At 44.0% G+C, this 20481-nt stretch overlaps 1 long non-coding RNA gene across 1 annotated transcript; it reads right to left on the bottom strand.

The window, feature by feature from the left end:
* Positions 1-175: 175 nt before the first annotated feature.
* On the bottom strand, positions 176-11500 carry LOC111979019 (uncharacterized). Its single transcript, XR_011481570.1, has 3 exons — positions 11233-11500; positions 1729-1934; positions 176-262 (listed from the first exon to the last, which is right to left on the bottom strand). It is a non-coding gene; the product is annotated as an uncharacterized lncRNA (long non-coding RNA).
* Positions 11501-20481: the final 8981 nt, after the last annotated feature.

The raw sequence follows: 20481 nt of genomic DNA, 5'->3' as shown, positions 1-20481 counted from the left end.
AAATACAGATTGGTGAACTGATGAGCATGTAGATGTGTTTTCAGTTTCAGGTGATGGTTAAGGATAGAGTTTGTGGTTGAAAATGTGGGGTTAAAAAGCAACATTTCTGTCTTTTCTAGCATTACCAGACAGTGACGACCATGAACCCAGTCGAAGTGGCCCTTACCAGAGCATGATGTTGAGGATGGAGATGTTTCTCATGTCAGTGGTGCGGCTGAGGTCTAGGAAACCCCTGCTTCTGCTCTTTACCACTGCTCCTTTGCTAAACACAAAGAGGAAGACACAGGATTCAACACTACACAACGCTAAGTAATAGGTTACTGCGATCATAGACATAAATCAAGTGTGTTGCTGTTGGGCTGGAACAAAATACTTTACACTCTGCTAAATGATCCTATTATTACCATCATTATATATAATAGTACTTTTATGTGTGCGCATGTGTGTGTGGGGGTTCTGTCCGTCTCTAGGGGAATCTCCTCGCTGGCTGCTGCTGCAGGGCCGGGTAAAGGAGGTGGAGCTTGTCATCCAAAATGCTGCTAAGAAGAACCGACACACACACACACACACACACCTTTTTTTAACGTGAATTTACAGGACTTTTGCGGGAGTAATCCTATTTCACCTAACTCCTAATCCTAACCTTAACACCAAACCCTAAACCTAACCCTCAAGCCTAAAACAACATTTTAACAAATGTAGGACTTGGAAAAAGTCCAGACTTTTCAAAAATTGTTTTCCTATCAGGACATTCTGGTCCTGATAATGTAGGAAAACATGTACACACACACACACATGCTGAATTTCCAGAGTTGCACAGAAGTTCTGCTGTTGTCGTAATTGTGAGACATTCCATACTTGGCAGTCCTTCATTCTGAGCACTTTTTACCCCCATCCTACATACTTCCCAGACATACAAGAACAAGCTAGAGGCCTTAATCTAGTGGCCTTAATCTAGAAGACTTAATCTAGAGGCCTTAATCTAAGGTTTGAATCTTGCATTGTGAAGAAATGGGAAAATAATTCAGGGGCAGCTGTAACGATCTAGAATTTGAATCTTGGAATTTGTGTGTGTAGCCGGACAGGTAGGATGACTGACAACAGTGTGACAAGGTGAACAGGTGGTCACGGATCAGGTGACAGAGGAATGGAGGAGACTGAGGCAGGAATTCCTTTAACCACAAAGTGGTATATTATCTGGATAGTTTTTTTGTGAGCTGYTTAACAAAGGAAACAGAATAACATGTATCAAATCAAATTCATCATCTCAGAAGTCACATCGTAATAACAATCATTCTCATTACTAACATAATGTGTCAAGGCTCAGTAGAAGACCCAGATGCAGACAGTTTCGAAGTAACAAACGTTTATTACAAAAACAGGGGGGCAGGTAACGAACAGGTCAAGGGCAGGCAGAGGTCAGTAATCCAGGGTGGTGTGAAAAGGTACAGAACGGCAGGCAGGCTCAGGGAAGGCAGAATGGTCAAAACCGGGAAAGCTAGAAAACAGGAACTAGAGAAAGACAGGACCATGGGGAAAAACGCTGGTAGGCTTGACGAAACAAAATGAACAGAGAACACAGGTATAAATACACTGGGGATAATAGGGAAGATGGGCGACACCTGGAGGGGGGTGGAGACAAGCACAAAGACAGGTGAAACAGATCAGGGTGTGACAGTACCCTCCCCTCTAGGGGCGCCACCTGGCGTCTTACATGGGCGTTCATACCTGGTTGACTGGGGTGCCAGCGTTGGAACTCAGCGATGAGGCCTGGGTCCAGGATGTCCCTAGCGGGGACTGAGCACCTCTCCTCCGGGCCATAACCCTCCCAGTCAATGAGGTACTGGAATCCCCTGCCCCGTGGTCGAATCTTCAGGAGGCGCCACACCGTGTACGCCGGTTGGCCGTCAATGAGACAGGGAAGAGGGGTGGGCCTGGAAACACGAGACAAAGGGCTGTGAGACATAGGTTTGACCCTAGACACATGAAAAGTGGGATGTAAACTCAGCAAAAAAAGAAACGTCCTCTCACTGTCAACTGCGTTTATTTTCAGCAAACTTAACATGTGTAAATATTTGTATGAACATAACAAGATTCAACAACTGAGACATAAACTGAACAAGTTCCACAGACATGTGACTAACAGAAATTGAATAATGTGTCCCTGAACAAAGGGGGGAGGGGGGTCAAAATCAAAAGTAACAGTCAGTATCTGGTGTGGCCACCAGCTGCATTAAGTACTGCAGTGCATCTCCTCCTCATGGACTGCACCAGATTTGCCCGTTCTTGCTGTGAGATGTTACCCCACTCTTCCACCAAAGGCACCTGCAAGTTCCCGGACATTTCTGGGGGGAATGGCCCTAGTCCTCACCCTCCAATCCAACAGGTCCCAGATGTGCTCAATGGGATTGAGATCCGGGCTCTTCGCTGGCCATGGCAGAACACTGACATTCCTGTCTTGCAGGAAATCACGCACAGAACGAGCAGTATGGCTGGTGGCATTATCATGCTGGAGGGTCATGTCAGGATGAGCCTGCAGGAAGGGTACCACATGAGGGAGGAGGATGTCTTCCCTGTAACGCACAGCGTTGAGATGGCTGCAATGACAAGCTCAGTCCGATGATGCTGTGACACACCGCCCCAGACCATGACGGACCCTCCACCTCCAAATTGATCCCGCTCCAGAGTACGGGCCTCGGTGTAACGCTCATTCCTTTCGACAATAAACGCGAATCCAACCATCACCCCTGGTGAGACAATACCGCGATTCGTCAGTGAAGAGCACTTTTTGCCAGTCCTGTCTGGTCCAGTGACGGTGGGATTGTGCCCATAGGCGACGTTGTTGCCGGTGATGTCTGGTGAGGACCTGCCTTACAACAGGCCTACAAGCCCTCAGTCCAGCCTCTCTCAGCCTATTGCGGACAGTCTGAGCACTGATGGAGGAATTGTGATTTCCTGGTGTAACTCGGGCAGTTGTTGTTGCCATCCTGTACCTGTCCCGCAGGTGTGATGTTCGGATGTACCGATCCTGTGCAGGTGTTGTTACACGTGGTCTGCCACTGCGAGGACGATCAGCTGTCCGTCCTGTCTCCCTGTAGCACTGTCTTAGGCGTTTCACAGTACGGACATTGCAATTTATTGCCCTGGTCACATCTGCCGTCCTCATGCCTCCTTGCAGCATGCCTAAGGCACGTTCACGCAGATGAGCAGGGACCCTTGACATTTTTTGGTGTGTTTTTCAGAGTCAGTAGGAAGGCCTCTTTAGTGTCCTAAGTTTTCATAACTGTTTCCTTAATTGCCTACTGTCTGTTAGCTGTTAGTGTCTTAACAACCATTCCACAGGTGCATGTTCCTTAATTGTTTATGGATCATTGAGCAAGCATGGGAAACAGTGTTTAAACCCTTTACAATGAAGATCTGTGAAGTATTTTGATTTTTACGAATTAACTTTGAAAGACAGGGTCCTGAAAAATATACTTTTTTTGTTGTTGCTGAGTTTATATGGAGGGTACGGGGCAACAGAAGACGAACAGCAGATGGGCTAATGATCTTGGAGATGGGGAAAGGGCTGATAAAATGGGGGGAAAGTTTGCAGGGAGCCGGGGAAAGGTGGCGGTCCGCTTGCCGTCGATACCTGGAGGTAGTCTTGAGAAGAGCTGACCGGGCTCTCTTCCAGGTACGGCGACAGCGGCAGACAAACATCTGGGCCGAGGGTATGACGACCTCTTCCTCTTGCACCGGGAAGAGCGGGGGCTGATAACCCAGGGAACACTCGAAAGGCGAGAACCTGGTGGCAGAGCAACAGAGGGTGTTGCAGGCATATTCAACCCACACGAGTTGCTGGCTCCAGGTGGTGGGGTTAGCGGAGACAAGGCAGCGAAGTGTCGTCTCCAGGTCTTGATTGGCGCCGTTGGACTGAGGGTGGAACCCAGAGGGCAGGCTGGCCGACAACCCAATGAGTGTGCAGATCGCCTTCCAGAACTGGGATGAGAACTGAGGACTCCGGTCGAAGACCATGTTCCCTGGGAGTCCATGGATCGGAAGACGTACTGCACCATGAGCTGGGCCGTCTCTTTGGCAGAGGGTAGCTTGGGGAGAGAAAGGAAATGGCGGCTTTGGAAAATCAGTCCACTAGTCAGGATGGCGGTGTTGCCATCAGACGGGGGGGGAGACCCGTGACGGAGTCCTGAGGGACAGGCAGTGGTTGAAGAAGACCAGCCGGAGCTTGCAGAGGAGTCTTGTTCTGCACACAGATCGTGCAGGCGGCGGCGAACGCGGAAACGTCCGGAACCATGATAGGCCACCAAAAGTGTTGCCGCCCAAAGGCCAGGGTCCGACGGGAGCCCGATTGGCAGGTAAGCCTGGAGTAGTGGGCCCACTCCAGGACCGAGGGGCGGACAGCGTCAGGAACAAACATCTGCCCCCCCCCCCCCCGGGGTTCGGCTGGGATGTTGTGCCTCACAGACCTGCTTCCTTATTCCCTAGCTGAGTGCCGTCGCCAGGCACGAGATGGGATGGATGGCTCTAGCCCGTTCTGAGGAGACTTGATTAGCATAAATTGGATAGCTTCGCTGTGCTTCCCTGACACTCGTAGGTTGATGGGAGTCGTATTGTGGGTGACCCGTCATATAGAGTGCCCGTCCAGTGCTCTATCGTCCATAGGAATGGAGAGGGGCTGAGTGGGGATGCCTAGCTCGGACGCCAGGGTAGCGTCCAAAAAACTCTCATCGGTCCCAGAGTTGATGAGTACCTGGAGAGATTGACAGGTTCCCCCACAGCAGGATGGCATGGAAAGGGGTGCGAGTAAAGGAAGAGGAAAAGTTCTCCTTATGGTCCACCAGTGTACTCGCCCCTACCGGTGAGCCTGGTCTTTTAGTGGACAGGAGGACACAAAATGACCAAGAGTCCCGCAATACAGGCAACTCTGTGTGAAGCCAGTGTAGACGTTCGGCTGGGTACAGCCTAGCTCTACCTAGTTGCATTGGTTCGGGAAAAGGTGAATCGGCAGACTTCTGAGACTCTCGGGGGAACTCGGGTAGCCTCGGGTCCTCTCGGCCACGGAGACGTCGGGGACTTCCGGTATGAGGTGGAATCCTTGGGCGGGCGAGTGGAATCGGATTTCCTCTCCTTCCTACGTTCCCGTAGCCGCCCATCGATCCGCATGATCAAGGCAATGAGCGAGTCAAGAGCCGTCTGTAGTTCCCGGGCTGCTAGCTTGTCCTTCACTTCCTCCGATAATCCGTGCCGAACAGCGATTCCGGTTCCAAGCACTCTAATCTGCCAATGTGCGGAAATCCACCACATAGTCTGCCACACAGCGGGAGTCTTGCCAAAAGCTGAAAAGCTGGAGTAACTTCTTCAGACAGCTCGGGGTCAAAGTCAACAGGTATTGACGGTGGGAGCTTTTTGAAGAAGGATGAGTTTCTGGTAACCAGACGTCCAGAGCGTGTCAACATTATCATCGATCCTTTGATTCTCACAACTTTGTAAGGTTTAGGATCGTAGGGAGTCATGAGTTTTCCTTTGACATGCTGACGGCAGAGAACCGTGTCTCCTGGTTTGAGTGTGGAGGGTCGTGCTCGGTTCTTGTGGTCAAGCAGTCTCTTTCATGCTTTGCTTTGCACGTTGGTCAGTGTCACGTAGCTTTGTGTTTGGTGCAATGTGAGGCATTGTGGGAAGTGTAGTGCAGAGTTTTCTGCCAAACATCAGCTCTGCTGGGGTTTGTTGAGTARTTACGTGAGGGGTCACACGGTAGTTTCTGGGAAAACTGTAGAGATTTTGTTACCAAGGTTTTCCTTCAGAGTTTGTGGCCGTGACAGTTTACTTGAGTGTTCTCAAAAAGCATTCTGCTTCGGCATTAGCTTTCGCCCAGTAAGATCTTATCTTTCTATGTTTAAATCAAAGGTAGAGGCTGAAATCTGTGAAGAACTGTCCATTGAAGGGTGGTCCATTGTCCGTTTTTACAATCTCAGGTACTCCAAAGGAGGAGAAAACTTTGTCAAGCTTGGCAGAAGTGGCAGATGTGGACTTTACAATTTCAACTTCCGGATACCTTGAGTATTCGTCGACAACTACAAGTAGGTAGTCACCTGATGGGAAAGGACCGCAAAAATCGACTGATACTTCTAGCTATGGACCTTTGGGTAGTTTCGACATAGACGGCGGTTCCATAGGGTTTTCTGCAGTGGCAGCTTGACATGGAATGCAGTGCTGAATTGCTTTTTCCACCATGTCATCTATASCTGGAAACCAAACCTTCTCTCTCAGTAGCTGTTTTGTTTTTACAATACCTAGATGTCCTGTGTGAGCTAGCTTGATTGCTTGTTTGTGGAGAGAGACTGCAAGAACGAGCCGTGCTCCTCTCAGGATGACGTTTGCTTGTGCATTGATTGTTAGTTCATGTCTCACGAAAGAGTGCTTTTAGTGTTGGGAAATCAGCATCTTGTGTGTCACGTGGTGAATCTTGCCACGTTCCTGTGGACAATAGGCGAATCACCTTCTATAGAGCGGAGTCTTTCTTTGTTTCTTCTTGCACTTCTGAGTTATCGCYTTGGGAATTGTGTTGTCGATGATAAAATTCACATATTCCTCTGCCATGCAAGAGGTTCTCTGTGGCGTTTCCCCTGCGATGGGATGTCTTGACATGTAGTCGGCAGGGTTATCTTTACCAGCTTTGTACTTTACAGTGTAGATGTAGGGTTGTAGTCTCAGTCTCCAAGTCGTGCTGGGCTTTTGGGTGGCTTTTGGGTTGTTGAAGATACGCTCTAGTGGTTTATGATCTGTGATGTCTGTGAAGTGAGCTCCGTAGAGATACAAGTGAAAATGTTCACATGCCCAGATGATCGCCAGAGCTTCTCTCTCGGTTTGTGAATAGCACTGTTCAACGTCAGAGCGCTCGGCTAGCATATGCAATGATATGGGCGTCTTTGTCACTTGTAGGGTTGTGCTGACTTAGTATGGCACCTAAACCAACTGGACTTAGTATGGCACCTAAACCAACTGGGCTGGTGTCAACTAAGTGTCGTCCTCTTGGCTGGGTCAAAGTAGGCTGTCGTCATGTGCTGCATCAGACGTGTTCTTAATTTTTCCATCGCAGACTGGTGCGCTGTGGTCCCCATGACCAGGTGTGATCTTGTTGTTGCGAAGTCTGGTATGAACCGCGAGCAGTATTGTATCATGCCCAGTAGGTGCTGGCAGATTCTGTATGGCTTTGATGTTCTTTGGATCTGCCGAAATACCTTTCTCTGAGAAAACATAGCCGTAAAACTCAAGTGTTGTTTTGCTGTATTCACATTTTTTCTTTGTTCAGCGTGAGATTTCTCTCTGTTCATCTTGAGATCTACCGTAGACGAGGATGTCATCGCTCATGTTTCTCACGTTGGGAAGGTCTTGCAGCACTTGCTGTATTGCATTTTGAAATACCTCTGCAGCTGAATTTATGCCAAAGTTCAGCCTGGTGTATCTCCAGAGGCCAGAATGTATAGTGAAGGTTGTGGTGGTGGTATCCAGCATTAAGATCTAGCTTGGAGAACACCACTGCTCCATTCAGATCATGGATGAGGTCATCAACCGTTGGTGTAATGTGTCCTTCACGTTGTATTGCTGTGTTCGGAAGGCACATGTCGACACAGACACAAACTTTATCTGTCGTCTTGGGTTTTGGTTTCGATGATGTCTCCCCGATACCTATACCGATTATTGGAGAACCAAAAAAGGCYGATACCGATTAATCGGCCTATATATATATATATAAAAAATAGTGACAATTACAACAATACTGAATGAACAATGAACACTTATTTTTATTTATTTATATATATTTTTTTTTACCCCCTTTTTCTCCCCAATTTCATGGTATCCAATTGTTAGTAGTTACTGTCTTGTCTCATCGCTACAACTTCCGTACGGACTCGGGAGAGACGAAGGTCGAGAGCCATGCGTCCTCCGAAACACAACCCAACCAAATAGACGCTTCTTAACACTGCGCGCATCCAACCCTGGCCCGCCACAGGAGTCGCTAGTGCGCCAAACCCTCCCTAACCCGGACGACGCTGGGCCAATTGTGCGACGCCCCATGGACCTCCCGGTCGCGGCCGGCTGCGACAGAGCCTGGGCTCGAACCCAGAGTCTCTGGTGGCACAGCTAGCACTGCGATGCATTGCCTTAGACCACTGCGCCACCCGGGAGGCCCCAAACACTTATATTTTAACTTAATATAATACCTCAATAAAATCTATTTAGTCTCAAATAAATAATGAAACATGTTCAATTTGGTTTAAATAATGCAAAAACGTGCAATACGTGCCATGTAAAAAAGCTAACGTTTAAGTTCCTTGCTCAGAACATGAGAACATATGAAAGCTGGTGGTTCCTTTAAACATGAGTCTTAAATATTCCCAGGTAAGAAGTTTTAGGTTGTAGTTATTATAGGACTATTTCTTTCTATACCATTTGTATTTCATATACCTTTGACTATTGGATGTTCTAATAGGTACTTTAGTATTGCCAGACTAATCTCCAGAGTTGATAGGTTTGAAGTCATAAACAGCGCAATACTTCAAGCATTGTGAAGAGCTGCTGTCAAACGCAGTAAAGTGCTGTTTGAATGAATACTTACGAGCCTGCTGCTGCCTACCACCRATCAGTCAGATTGCTCTATCAAATCATAGACTTAATTATAATAACACACAGAAATACGAGCCTTAGGTCATTAATATTGTCAAATTCGGAAAACTATCATTTCGAAAACAAAACGTTTAATTCTTTCAGTGAAATATGGAACCGTTCCGTATTTTATCTAACGGGTGGCATCCATAAGTCTAAATATTGCTGTTACATTGCACAACCTTCAATGTTATGTCATAATTACGTAAAATTCTGGCAAATTAGTTCGCAACGAGCCAGGCGGCCCAAACTGTTGCATATACCCTGACTCTGCGTGCATTGAACGCAAGAGAAGTGACACAATTTCCCTAGTTTAATATTGCCTGCTAACATGAATTTCGTTTAACTAAATATGCAGGTTTAAAAATATATACTTCTGTGTATTGATTTTAAGAAAGGCATTGATGTTTATGGTTAGGTACATTCGTGCAACGATTGTGCTTTTTTCGCAAATGCATCCCCCGTTTGGCAAAGTTGTCTGTCTTTGTTCGGAAGAAATAGTCTTCACACAGTTCACAACAAGCCAGGCGGCCCAAACTGCTGCATATACCCTGACTCTGTTGCACAGAACGCAAGATAAGTGACACAATTTCCCTAGTTAAAATAAATTAATGTTAGCAGGCAATATTAACTAAATATGCAGGTTTAAAAATATATACTTGTGTATTTTATTTTAAGTAAGGTATTGATGTTTATGGTTAGGTACACATTGGTGTACCGACAGTGCTTTTTTCACGAATGCTCTTGTTAAATCACCCGTTTGGCGAAGTAGGCTGTGATTCAATGATAAATTAACAGGCACCGCATCGATTATATGCAACGCAGGACAAGCTAGATAAACTATTAATATCATCAAGCATGTGTAGTTACCTAGTGATTATGTTAAGATTGATTGTTTTTTATAAGATACGTTTAATGCTAGCTAGCACCTTACCTTGGCTCCTTGCTGCACTCGCATAACAGGTAGTCAGCCTGCCACRCAGTCTCCTTGTAGAAGTGCAATGTAAACGGCCATGATCGGTGTCCAAAAATGCAGATTACCGATTGTTATGAAAACTTGAAATCGGCCCTTCCGATTAATCGGTCGACCTCTAGTGTGGTTGTACTGCTGGTTGCACTGTGTCATCAATGTCCAGCTTCACTTGAAAGTCTGAGTTTTCCTATGCCTTGGAAGAGGTCCTGGTATTCGTTGGTAAGCTGGCTTATGAATTAACCATCAGCTGGTTCACTTGGAGTGGACAGAGAGTTGATGATTTTCAGAAGTCCAAAGTTGGTTGCTGTCTGACAGCTAAGTAGTGAGCCATAGTCAACTTTGATTTCATAGAAAGTGGAATCCACCATCTTAGTCTTGGAGCCGACTGGTGCTGTGAATTTCTCTCTCAGTAGAAGTGGTTCAGATGAGCCATATGCAAAGATATTTGCTTTAGCCTTTTTTAATTCACAACTGGGCTTCAACTTGTCATATGTGACATCATCAACAATGTTAACGCTTGCTCCCGAATCAACAATAACATCCACAGTAGTGTTCGTAATGGTAACTTAGATGTTCTGGTTGCGATGATTTCTGTAGTGTACACACACAACATACACATAATCATCATCATCAGAGCTTGGTGAGGTGTCATGTTTTTGTGTCTTTTTGTCATCATGTGACTGCACTTTATGCACTTTGTGTTTCAGACGCCATTGGGTTCGTTTTCAGCAAATGGAGAAGTGAACTCTGTGGTTTGTGATCTACAACATTTTTGAAAGTGATTCAACTTTCCACATCCTTTACATTTTTCCCCCCTTGCAGGGCAGTTTGTTTGTCCTCCGTTGTGTGGGAATTTTCCTCCAGTTATTGCATGTTCTGTTTTGACGTTTGTCACTTTCATTTTAGTAACCCTGGCTTTTGTCATATTTTTTTATTTTGTACAGCGCACACTGAAAGTTATTTTTGTGATTTTGATTGAGCATTCTCCATGCCTGCAGTTTGTTTATCTGACATTTCTTGTGCGTTGCCTGTATCAAGTAGTTGTTGGAGAGCCATTGAACCATCTTTTAGCGCCATCAGGCGGAGGCGTGCGGAACTGCAGCTTAGTATTATCTGTGACTTGATTTCTTTATCAACATTTGCAAACTCGCATGTGGATGCTAATTGCCTCAATCTTGTGTGGTAAGCATCCAATGTTTCGTTTTCATTTTGTCTTGCTTGTCTGAAAACGTAGGTTTCATATTCTGTGGTGACTTTTGGACAGATATGCATTGAGCTTGGCTACAGCTGTATGATAGTCATCAGCTGCTCCGGTATCTTGCAGTGTGTCAAATATATCGAACACATCCGACCTGCATAGCGTAACAGTAATGCCCCTTTCTGTGTGTTATCCGCGAAGTCTAATGCCACTAGAAAATTGTTGAATCTGTTGATCCATTTTTCCCACCTCGAGCCGATTAAGCTGGGTTCTGTATGCACATCAAATATTGGAAAGTTTGGCAAACTAGCCATCGTGGTATTGTACTGTAATGTACGATGTTAGCTAGCTGATTCCAACGTTAGCTCGGCTGTTGTTGCGATCTGTGTTTACTCACGTACGCACGTAGTTCGTCTTGTAAATTGCATTCTTCTCTTGTGCGTTTCACTCGTCGCCAATTGTAACATCCGACTGTTGATATTGCTTATTGTTATAAGAACTGAGGTCGGGGCGTTTGTATACTTTAGTTTAACTTTACTCAGAAGTATGCTCCCCTTACATTGTTCACATGTCCCTCGCACTGTCTAGCTACTGTAAAACATGGAACTGGAAACCCACAGTACAAATACACGGACTGGATTGTGGCATAATGTTTACTACATTTACTGTCGGGGAGGCGGCGCTGCTAACAGCCGGGTTACYGAGGGGCTGGGAGGTCACGGTCGTGGTAGGCTGCCTGACAAACAACCCGTGGAACTGCTCAAGCAACTTGTTCAACGCAGGGTCATGGCGTTTGGCCAACGTCTAGAACCCTTCCATAAGACCGCGAAGCAACTCMTCGTGCCTTCCAATGGTGGCTCTTTACTTACTTACTTTATTGTCCCCATGGGGACATTTTGTTGCAGTGTTATGTACACGTTTAAAGTGGCGTTTAAATACAAAAAAAAATTGACAATACAACTTTCATAACAGTTACATACCAATAAAAAGAGACTAGCCTGCTGGCCTTACTGAGTTGATAGGAACATCAGCCCGAGCTATTTAGGGGGGATATCACACCTGGCACAAATGATTGTCTAGTTGTGTTTTTCCTGCTGAGGGGTGCCCTATACCTGCGCCCAGAGGGGAGTAGTTCAAAGTCCGGGTACAGGGGGTGGCTTGGGTCTAAAAGGATTTTGTGAGCCTTGCGGAGGGCCCTGACCTTAAAGATCTCATCCAGGCCTGTCTGTTTGACTCCAAGTATCTTGCTTGAAGTGGTGATAATCCTTCTCAGCATATTTCTCTGGCTGACAGTGGCATTGACAAACCAACAAACAATACAAAAAGTTCAAATACTCGCAATGAAAGATTTGTAAAACCTGTCAGTGTAGTACAGTCTACATTAAAAGATCCCAGCTTTTTGAGAAAGTACAGTCTCTGTTGGCTCTTTTTGTATATCAGGTCTGTACATTTACTCCACTGAAGCTTATTGTCCAAGAGGACACCCAGATATTTGTATTCCTCTACAATCTCTATATTCTGACCTCTGATAGATGTTGCAGAGGTAGGTGTTGTATGCTTCCTGAAGTCTATGCACATCTCTTTGGTCTTGTTGGTATTGAGGACCAAGTGTGATTCCTCACACCACTACAAAGTCATCTAGGACCGGGCCATGATGTTCCTCGTCATCGCTGATCAAGGCAGTGTCATCAGCGAACCTAACGAGGTGTCTGTCAGGATGGGAACTAGTACAACTATTAGTGTACAAGATGTACAGGAGTGGGGACAAAACACATCCCTGAGGAGAGCCTGTGTTGGTATTGCGTATGTCCGACACGTGGGGACCTATTTTGACTCGCTGTGAGTGTTGGCTCAGGAAGTCCAACAGCCACAAAACCAGMCCCCCATCTAAGGAGAAGTCCYGAATGAGTCTCTGTGCCAGAWTGTARGGCTGRATTGTGTTGAAGGCAGARGAAAAGTCAACAAACAGRACCCTGACATGGGATTTGGCACCCTCTAGATGTCTATAGACCATGTTAAGGAGGGTAAGAATGGCATCATCAACTCCTCTGCTAGGCTGATAGGCAAACTGAAATGGGTCGAGGAGCTTCTGGGTGATGCAGAGAATATGACTTTTCACAATTTTCTCAAGGCTTTTCATTACTAAGGATGTCAAGGCGACAGGGCGGTTGTCATTCAGCACAGAGGGATTAGATGCTTTCGGAATTGGTATAATTGAGTTTTTCCACAATACTGGCACGTGTTGCTGGTCGAGTGACGATTGGAAAATGTCTGTAAAAACACCAGCCAATTGTTCAGCACAGTGCTTTAACACATGTCCACTTATTTTGTCTGGGCCTGGGCTTTTGTGTGCGTTACATCCCCTGAACAACTTCAAAACATCAGACTGTTTAACAACAACTCTGTCATTGGGAGGAGACGGCGTTGCGGAGCTGGTCCGAGTCTGCTGGGTCCGTCAWGGCGAGTTCGTACTGTCAAGGCTCAGGAGAAGWCCCAGATGCAGACAGTTTCGAAGTAACAAAAGTTTATTACAAAAACAAGRGGGCAGGCAAACGACAGGTAAAGGGCAGGCAGAGGTCAGTAATCCAGGGTGGTGTGACAAGGTACAGAGCGGCAGGCAGAATGKTCAAAACCGGGAAACCGGGAACTAGAGGAAGACAGTCGCATGGGGAAACCGCTGGTTGGCTTGACGAAACAAAACGAACTGGCAACAGACAAACAAAGAACTGGGGATAATGGGGAAGATAATGGGGAAGATAATGGGGAAGATGGGCGACACCTGGAGGGGGGTGGAGACAAGCACAAAGACAGGTGAAACAGATCAGGGTGTGACATAATGAAGTAATTCAGCAACTCAGTTCAATATGAATTCAATTTAGGATCATAACCGTTCATCATAATTATGACAATGCAAATAAATTCAGTTATCAATTATCCAATCTATAAACTCAGTCAATTTGATCTCAGGATTATCATTTTAGCAAATAATAATTCTGTTTCATACGTCATACTTCCAGGTTTGTCTTCACATGYACATATCATTTAGTTACACGTTAACCATATATCAATGGCATAATTGTCCCGTGATGATCTGCAGGGCTGTGATCATTGTCCATTGATCTAACACAACAGGTTTGGAGCGTGCGCACTAAGCCACGCTCCGCGGTAATCACTCACCATCACAGAGGGATGTAGAAAAAGCCAGGTATAGCGGAGGCGACCAGCAGCATCTTCCAACCGCGTAGGAAGTAGGCGAAGAGAGCGAGGCAGGCGTAGCCCAAGCCGAAGGCCACACTGTGGCCCAGGATGGTGTAGCTCTCGCGCGTCGACTTCCCCAGGATTTCCGACACTCCAGGACCMCCAGACAACACATTACTAGGCCCAGGAGTTAGTTTCTCCTGACAAGCAAAGACTCTGTGCCCTGGTTATAGCCTATGGCTAAAGCCTATAACTATTATTAYTGCTGTACTACAACTACTTGCCACAAAATAATGGATCACCACCACCATCACAAACCATTCAGGATGGTTGTGGTATGCATTATAGGTGAAGACTGTTTGTAGAATGCAGTATAATAACTTCCTGTGTTTGGTATTCTGACTTCTATGTACCTCTGCTGTGTAGCCTATTGGAGAACACAATTGGCAATCCTGTACTGTTGGAAGCCCCTGGTTTTTAACTGGAACATTCAAAGAGGTTGGGCAGGAAAATGAATGCCACTGCCCTAGCCTTTTGCCACACGAAACACTTATGTCACCTAATACTAGTGATGAAATGTAACTAGATATCTGGCCCACGCCCCTCAAACAGTTGAGCACACAGTACATGGGCCAGCGGACCGAGGTAGACTGGATTAGTGTGACAATTGTCCAAACAGCCATTGTACTGAAAATCACTGGCCTCMTCCCGAACCTGCAGGACACAGGCATAATATCAACACATGCATAGAAATATAATCATAAGACGTTCATTGACTTGAATAGGGATTCCCATTCTAGTAATTCCATTTCTGAACTCAAAACCTTGTGTGTGTTTAGGCTTTGGGAGCCTACTGTATCTTTTAGTGGTTGGCAGCACCAATATCGATAATATGATGTCATTATGAGCAAGTCATATCATGATATCGGTTTATCCTTCCTGTTGAACTACACATAAAAAAACATACATGACTGTTCCTGCATGCAAAAAAAWAACTCTTGGCTTCTCATTCAGAGTGGTTGGGTAGGTTTAGGCTCCCTTTGTGTGGATGTGTGTGCATACTGTTGCATGTTGATGTTTGTGTTAGTCTTAGGTCAATTTACATCCCCATGCTAGCCTCGGAATGGAACATTGGTTACATTGTGGGAGGCAACCAGTCTGTGTAGCAAGACTATCCCCATGCTATAAATCCTAGATCTGATCCTAGATCTGTGTCTAAGGCCAAACGTGAATGAACCTACCTGTCAGAGAGCTGGCCACTAAAGAAAGATCCGATCAGAAGAACTCCTAGGAAGAAGATGGAGGTGGAGAGGAGGACCTTCCATGCATTATCACACATCAACTCCCACTGCCTTTTATGCTCGCTTCGAGGCAAGCAACACTGAAGCATTCATGAGAGCACCAGCTGTTCCGGACGGCTGTGTGATCACGCTCTCCATAGTCACGGCTATATATAAATACTAAAGTAAAGTACAGATACCTCCAAAAACGACTTAAGGAGTACTTTAAAATATTTTTACTTAAGTACTTTACACCACTGCCAAAACTGCAGCATTCGGTCAAATAACAGCTCAATCAGCTGTTCGATTTCACTCACCAGCATATCAGCTGAGCCAGGAACACAGTCAAACAGAATAGAAAGAAGGTCCATCCCAAAGTGCTCTTCCAAGCGTTGGAGGTGAGCAGTTATCACTCGTGTGGGACACTTACTGACRCTGTTTTCTGTTATTTTATTTTCATTACACAGAAAGTCAACCAAGTCAGTTTAAAAAAAAAAACATTGTGAATGACAACAGTTCCTCTCTCAATGTGCAAAATCTTTCCAACACTCCCTCCATAACCACCCGCGATCCATCAAACATTTGGTGTGTCATCATAGTGGTCTCTTACTTGTGGTCAGACTCGCGCAGGTGGAATAAACTTAAACTTGAGTATTTTTTCAATGCTGATTTGAATGTCATTGAGAAAACCGTTTTTTTTTTGCAAACATCCTTTCTGAATTTATAAGTAATCCTCGAGGTAATCTAGTTTTTCAAAAGTATCTCTCATCAGATTACAATATTTTAGCTGGTAACGTAACAGTTATAGTTTTTGTAATCCCATACATGTAATCCGTTACTCCCCAACCCTGTTTATGACCTAAATTCCCTGCTGCAGTATACAGTATATTAATATAAATTCTCCCGCAGCCTCATTCAGGCGACCCCAAGTCAAGTTTCAAAGCCATGCAACTATCCTGCACCATTCCCAGTGTCACGATCGTGTGGAGAGACGGACCAAGGCGCAGCGTGATTGGAGTTCCACATCTTCATTCCAAAGTGAAACTTAAGCAAAACAAAATATATCAACAAACGAACAACAAAACGTGACTACGTGGTGCACAAACACAAAACAATATCACACAAACACAGGTGGGAAAAATATCTACTTAAATATGCTTAAAGATCTACTTAAAGATCCCCAATTAGAGACTACGATTACCAGTTGCCTCTAATTGGGAATCATACAAAACACTAACATAGAAAATATAAACTAGAACACAACATAGAAATTATAAGCTAGAATGCCCCCTAGTCACGCCCTGACCTACTACGTCATAGAGAAACAATGGCTCTCTATGGTCAGGGTGTGACACCCAGAAAGTTGTGGGAAGGTTGTATGCAAAATAACCATAGGACAACCACGCTCTCACCAAGCTCTAAAAAACATATGGTTCTCAGAACATTATGTGCTAGCTGGGTAGCCACCTAGCAATTGTATTATTAAGTTGGCTTTAGCTAGCCAGATATTTCCCAATCACCGAAACGTAACTAGCTACCAAGCCATTTCAGGCTATCAATCAAGTTAGAGCAGCTTGTCTATTTATTATAGCGGGCAGGCCTGCTTGCAAGGTTGATAGACTTTAGAAAATACAAAAATTGCTGTAATTCTTGGGTTATGATATTATATACCAGTGTGTCAGTTGTACTACACTCCTAAGGCATAAAAGTTATTAACCCTTTAAGTGGCACACCAATAAATAAATATCAGAAAAAGAAAAAAATTCTGAAAAATATGTGCATTTAGCTTCAATATAGGACATACAGTGCATTCGGAAAGTATTCAGACCCCTTCCCTTTTTCTACATTTTGTTATGTTACAGACTTATTCTAAAATGGATTAAATKTAAAAGTTCCTCATCAATCTACACGCAATACCCCATAACGACAATGCAAAAACAGGATTTTAGACATTTCTGCAAATTTATATATWTTTTTTAACAAACTTATTTACATAAGTACTCAGAGCCTTTGCGATGAGACTCAAAATTGAGCTCAGGTGCATCCTGTTCCCATTGATCATCCTTGAAATGTTTCACAAAGCCCTGACCTCAATCCCATAGAAAATTTGTGGGCAGAACTGAAAAAGCATGTGTGAGCAAATTGAGTGTATGTAAACTTCTGACCCACTGTGAATGTGATGGTCGAAATAAAAGCTGAAATAAATAATTCTCTCTACTATTATTCTGACAATTCACATTGTTAAAATAAAGTGGTGATCCTAACTGACCTAAAACGGGGAATTTTTATTAGGATTAAATTGTGAAAAACTGAGTTTAAATGTATTTGGCTAAGGTGTATGTAAACTTCTGACTTCAACTGTATATTAACAACATTACTTTTTCATCATAAATATTAGAATTATCCAAACCACAAGCTAGAACTAGCACATTTTAATTTCACTGGAAGAATCGAGAAGTTTCGACTTCCTGTGTATTTGTTTGCTCATAGTGAACCACAAAGTCCAGAATTCATAGCGAATGCAGATACCGCCCGCTAAGGTAGATGGGGCGTGTCTACAAACTTGGATAATGGCATTGTGCACTTCGAACGAACAACACACATCAATCTGAGAACTTCTGTTGGCAAGATTTTTTTTGACAGTGTCAAAATGTTAATATCAGCTTTAATATTGCAGATAGATTGTAGCTTCCATCAATGTAATTGTCTGCATTATTTCCAATCCCCCATATATTTTTGGGGAAATGTATATATTTTTTATATACAGTACCAGTCAAAAGTTTGGACACACCTACTCATTCAAGGGTTTTTCTTTAGTTTTACTATTTTGTACATTGTAGAATAATAGTGAAGACATCAATAGTATGAAATAACACATGGAATCATGTAGTAACCATAAAAAGTTTTAAACAAATTAAAATATATTTTACATTTGAGATTCTTCAAAGTAGCCACCCTTTGCCTTGATGACAGCTTTGCACCCTCTTGGCATTCTCTCAACCAGCTTCACCTGGAATGCTTTTCTAACAGTCTTGAAGGAGTTCTCACATATGCTGAGTACTTGTTGGCTGTTTTTCCTTCACTCTGCGGCCCAACTCATCCCAAACCATTTCAATTGGGTTGAGGTCGGGTGATTGTGGAGGCCAGGTGATTTGATGCAGCACTTCATCACTCCCCTTCTTGGTCAAATAGCCCTTACACAGCCTGGAGGTGTGTTGGGTCATTGTCCTGTTGAAAAACAAATGATAGTCCCACTACGTGCAAACCAGATGGGATGGTATATCGCTACAGAATGCTGTGGTAGCAATGCTGGTTAAGTGTGCCATGAATTTTACATGAATCACAGACAGTGTCACCAGCAAAGCACCCCCACACCATCACACCTCCTCCTCCATGCTTCACGGTGGGAACTGCACATGCGGAGATCAACAATTCACCTACTCTGCGTCTCACAAAGACACGGCGGTTGGAACCAAAAATCTCACATTTTGACTCATCAGACCAAAGGACAGATTTCCACCGGTCTAATGTCCATTGCTCGTGTTTCTTGGCCCAAGCAAGTCTCTTCTTCTTATTGGTGTACTTTAGTAGTGGTTTCTTTGCAGCAAATCGACCATGAATGCCTGATTCACGCAGTCTCCTCTGAACAGTTGACGTTGAGATGTGTCTGTTACTTGAACTCTGAATAATTTATTTGGGCTGCAATTTCTGAGGCTGGTAACTCTAATGAACTTATCCTCTGCAGCAGAGGTAACTCTGGGTCTTCCTTTCCTGTGGTGGTCCTCATGAGAGCCAGTTTCATCATAGTGCTTGGTGGTTTTTGTGACTCAAATTTTCCGGATTGACTGACCTTCACGTCTTAAAGTAATGTCTTAAAGTTCTCTTTGCTTATTTGATCTGTTCTTGYCATAATATGGACTTGGTATTTTACCACATGGCTATCTTCTGTATACCAACCCTAACTTTTCACAACACAACTGATTGGCTCAAACGCATTAAGAAGGAAAGAAATTCCACAAATTAACTTTTAACAAGGCACACCTGTTAGTTAAAATGCATTCCATGTGACTACCTCATGAAGCTGGTTGAGAGAATGCCAAGAGTGTGCAACGCTGTCATCTACTTTGGCTACTTTGAAGAATCTCAAATATAAAATATATTTTTAATTGTTTTACACTTTTTTGGTTACTACATGATTCCACATGTGTTATTTCATTGTTTTGACGTATTCACTATTATTCTACAATGTACACACTGTGATTATATTACTGAGTGTTTAGAATCACAAGTTCATGTTAAAATATTTGTAAAAATGAAGGACAATTGTTGCCTATGTTCAGCAGCATTGTTCAATGTGTCGTTAGAAACCACTAGATGGTGCAAGTACATTATAAACAAAGTGTCTGCGCCATAATGATTTCCGTCGTAAACATCCAGAAACATAACCAATTTCATCAAGCTCAGTAGCCTATAGAAGCCAAAGAACTTCTTCTCATATTGTTAAATATCATGGTCAAAACCTCCATGTTGGAAACCAGCTGTTTGTTTTTCATCAAGCAAACTCTGAAGGCCCAGGAGCTATAATGTATTCACACTATAATATGTCCTTTAATGCCTGCCTTCTTTATTATACAGTTTCATAATGCTTGATCTACAACTACATATAATGCAATGTGATATGCTTATACAGTTGAAGTCGGAAGTTTACATACACCTTAGCCAAATACATTTAAACTCAGTTTTTAACAAATCCTGACATTTAATCCTAGTAAAAATTCCCTGTCTTAGGTCAGTTAGGATCACCACTTTATTTAAAAATGTGAAATGTCAGAATAATAGTAGAGAGAGTGATTTATTTCAGTTTTGATTTCTTTCATCACATTCCCAGTGGGTCAGAAGTTTACATACACTCAATAGTATTTGGTAGCATTGCCTTTAAATAGTTTAACTTGGGTCAAACATTTCGGGTAGCCTTCCACAAGCTTCCCACAATAAGTTGGGTGAATTTTGGCCCATTCCTCCTGACAGAGCTGGTGTAACTGAGTCAGGTTTGTAGGCCTCCTTGCTCGCACACACTTTTTCAGTTCTGCCCAAAAATGTTCTATAAGATTGAGGTCAGGGCTTTGTGATGGCCTCTCCAATACCTTGACTTTGTTGTCCTTAAGCCA

This window comes from Salvelinus sp. IW2-2015, linkage group LG19 (assembly GCF_002910315.2).
Source record: "Salvelinus sp. IW2-2015 linkage group LG19, ASM291031v2, whole genome shotgun sequence".
Classification (NCBI taxonomy): Eukaryota; Metazoa; Chordata; class Actinopteri; order Salmoniformes; family Salmonidae; genus Salvelinus; species Salvelinus sp. IW2-2015.
This window is presented reverse-complemented; position numbering and strand designations above follow the sequence as displayed.